Below are 3822 nucleotides of genomic sequence, written 5' to 3'. Positions count from 1 at the left end.
ACGACTGCTGGGCTCACTGTTACAGTGCAGCTTTTCTACCATGGCCCTTACAGTGCCCAGACCTGGCAATGAACTGCAGACATTCTGGTCTCTTCAGGGGTTAGGCTTCTGCACTGTCAGGCAAGCAGGGAAGGGTGAACTGGAAGTTCAAAATGGCAGGGAAAACATTAGTTCAACTTTCATGCCTGGCAAGAGAGTGGTCAGGGTCACAGCAGGGTCCCTCTGGAGAAGTAGTTCCCATTTCCTGCAACTCTCTCCCATGGGATGAGACAAGAGGTCCTCAGTGCACCACTCACCTGTAGAAAACCTGAAATTTGCTTTCTTGGAGTCAGAACTTGCCTCAGCAGAGGTGATGTACAGTTATCACTCTTCTCCCTCAGCTCAGTTCCCAGTCTTCAACTTTATTGAGTACTTTCTGGTCATATTCTTCCCTCTGGACAGGAGCTTCTGTTGAAAGCTGGCTCCAGTTGGCCATATTGCCCCTCCTTTACTCCACTTTCTACAAAGAGAGCTCCTGACATCATCCAAATAAATAAATACCATCTTTCTGATCTATCCCTTTCTCCAGGATTAGGGTTGAGAACCTTAGTGCAAAGTGCTAAGGAATCACTAAAGTTCCAACAGCAAAGAGAAAATTAGACGAGCTTTGAAATCAGATAGAATTGGATTTGAGGAACACAGCCATTTGGAATTCTTCTATGCTATAATCGTCCTCGGAACCCCTGCAGAAGAAGACGGTAGTGCCAAAATTGATCTAATTGAAGCAGGGGATTTTAAAATTTTTGACATTGTTTTTATGGCCCCATCCATCCCAAGAGAATGCTGCTTATCTACCAGATATAATTGAACATGATTTTTGGCTGGGACTGGGTTTGAACCTGCCATCTCCGGTATATGGGGCCGGCACCCTACTCCTTTGAGCCACAGGTGCCACCCATGATTTGAATTCTTTACATAAGAAATTTTGACCATAGTTATGGGCATAAGGAGCCACTGCACAACTGCATCCAGAAACCTGTATGTTCTCTGAGGTAGCTGGGTACCACAGATTGGTGGTGGAACAACCCAGCAGTATTTCTAGGTTGTGTTCAGTGTGACTGTGAAATACTATGGAAAAGCATCTCATGTTGCTGCTTATCTCTGGGAGGGAGTAAATGTGTTAGATGCTGCCATCCTGGCCTACAGCAATCTATCCATGTTAAGACAGCAGATGAAACCCACCTGAAGAGTTCATGGTGTAATAAAAAATGGTGGTACAAAACCCAATATCATTCCCTCTTATTTTGAATTAATCTATTACTTCCATGCCCCCTCAATGAAAGAGCTTCAAGTTTTGAACAAAAAGGCAGAAGATTGCTTCAGAGCTGCAGCTTTGGCCACAGGGTGCACAGTGGAAATTAAAGGTGGAGCATATGATTATTATAATGTCCTTCCCAATAAGAGCCTGTGGAAAGCTTATATGGAAAATGGAGAAAAGCTGGGAATATAATTCATTTCAGAAGATACAATGTTGAGTGGCCCTTCAGGATCTACTGATTTTGGAAATGTGACTTTGTGTTTCCTGGAATTCATCCGTATTTTTACATTGGGTCTAAAGCCTTGAATCATACTGAGCAATACACTGAGGCTGCAGGATCTCAAAAAGCTCAGTTCTACACTTTGCATACAGCCAAAGCTCTTGCAATGACTACACTGGATGTTATTTTTAAACCAGAGTTGCTGGAAAAAATCAGGGAGGACTTTAAATTGAAACTTCAAAAACAATTTTTAAATACAGTAGAATAAAAGGAGGATATAGTAGCCACTTATGAATCATTAAGAAGATGCAATGATTTTTTTAATTTTTTTAAATGAAGGAGAGGACATGCTTGGCTTTCTGTCCTAAAGGAGTCAAATTTTTACTACCTGATAAGTAAGGACAGGATGTAAAGGAAACATATTACCTCATATCTAAAGTGAAATTTTTTACAAATCTATGCTTGATAGAATTATGATATTTCTGAAGCTGGTTTGTCGTGCCATTTCTTAAATAAGCTGAATGATACACAGTTTATGAATGCTAATACTTTACAAATTTATATGTTGTATCTATTTTTAAGTCCAAGAGATTTTAGACCTTCTATTCAGAATTGACATCCATTATCCTGCAATCAATCCCATGGCTAGGCATCCACCCAGAAAAAAAAAAAAAAAACGATCATTTTACGATAAGAATATTTGCACTAGAATGTTTGTCACAGCTCAGTTCACAATCACCAAGATATAGAAACCACCTAAGTGCCTATCAACTCATGAATGGATAAACAAACTATGGTATATGTCTACCATAGAATACTATTCAGTCATAAATAAAGAGATTTTACATCTTTTGTATTTACCTGAAGGATTTGGGGAACATCCTCCTAAGTAAAGTATCTTAAGAATGGAAAATCAAGTATCTAATACTCAATACTAACATGAAACCAGTAGATGAACAACTACACATCCACATGAGAGAAAAACCACAATCAAGTGGTGGGGGGAGGGATCAGTGTGCTCTCACCTAACAGCCACAGTGTAGGGGTACAGGGCACACCTCTTGGGTGAAGAGCTCAACTACAACTTGGATTTTACCTAATGAAGACAAACAATGTAACCTAATCATTTGTACCCTTATATCAATCTGAAAACAAAACAAAAATCTTATATTCACAATTGACATCCATGAGAGTATTTTATGGTTTAGGGTGGTAAACTTGTTCTGTAAACTGCTATATATATATATATATGGTGTATTATTCCTCTGCTAGGTTATATATTTGAAGCCAGAATCTTTTTAATATGCATGCATATGGGTATTTTTAAATTCTTACAATACCTAGCATAGTAGCTTACCTGTGAATATTCAGTACTTTGAATACATAAATATTGCTTTCTTGCTTGGAATCATCAAAGTTTAAAATAGCTTTGTGCCAATACTGTACTGTTTTAATCACTATGGCCTTGTAGTATAGCCAAAAGTCAGGTAGGGTGATACCTCCAGCTTTGTTTTTATTACTAAGAACTGCCTTGGTTTCTTCTGGTTCCATAAAAAATGAAGGATTATTTTTTCCAAATTTTGAAAGTATGATGATGGTATTTTAATGGCAATTGCATTGAATCTGTAGATTGCTTTGGGTAGTATAGACATTTTCACAAAAATAGAAACATTGACATTTGGAACCAAATAGAAAACAGTGAGATGAAACTAACATCTTATAGCCACCTGATTGATCTTTGATAAACCAAACAAGAACATATGTTGGGGAAAAGAATCCCTATTCAATAAATGGTGTTGGGAGAACTGGATAACCACATGTGAAAGACCTGCACCTCTCACCACTTACAAAAATTGATTAAAGATGGGTAAAAGATTTAAATCTAAGGCCATGAAACAATAAAAATCCTCAAAGAAAGTATAGGGAAAACACTTGACGATATCTGCCTGGGGAAAGATTTAATGAAGAAGACTTTGTGGCAATTGCAACAAAAACAAAAATTAACAAATGGGACTTAATTAAACTGAAAAGCTTCTGTATAGCTAAGGAAACAACAACCAAAGCAAACAGACAGCCTTCAGAATGGGAAAAGATATTTGCATATTATGAATTGGACAAAAGCTTGATAACTTTAGAGAACTCAAATTAATCAACAGAAAAAGACCCCAAAATCTCATATATTACTAGGCAAGAGAGATGAATAGAATCTTCTCTAAAGAAGACAAATGATTAACAAACATATGAAAAAATGCTCATCATCCCTAATTATCAGAAAAATGCAAATCAAAACTATTCTGAGATAACA

At 37.4% G+C, this 3822-nt stretch overlaps 1 pseudogene; it reads left to right on the top strand.

Moving 5' to 3' along the window:
- Positions 1 to 1785, top strand: part of LOC100947308 — a 3167-nt pseudogene extending 1382 nt beyond the window's left edge.
- Positions 1786 to 3822: the final 2037 nt, after the last annotated feature.

This window comes from Otolemur garnettii, unplaced genomic scaffold (assembly GCF_000181295.1).
Source record: "Otolemur garnettii isolate 467f Iridium unplaced genomic scaffold, OtoGar3 scaffold00014, whole genome shotgun sequence".
NCBI classification, from domain to species: domain Eukaryota; kingdom Metazoa; phylum Chordata; class Mammalia; order Primates; family Galagidae; genus Otolemur; species Otolemur garnettii.
This window is presented reverse-complemented; position numbering and strand designations above follow the sequence as displayed.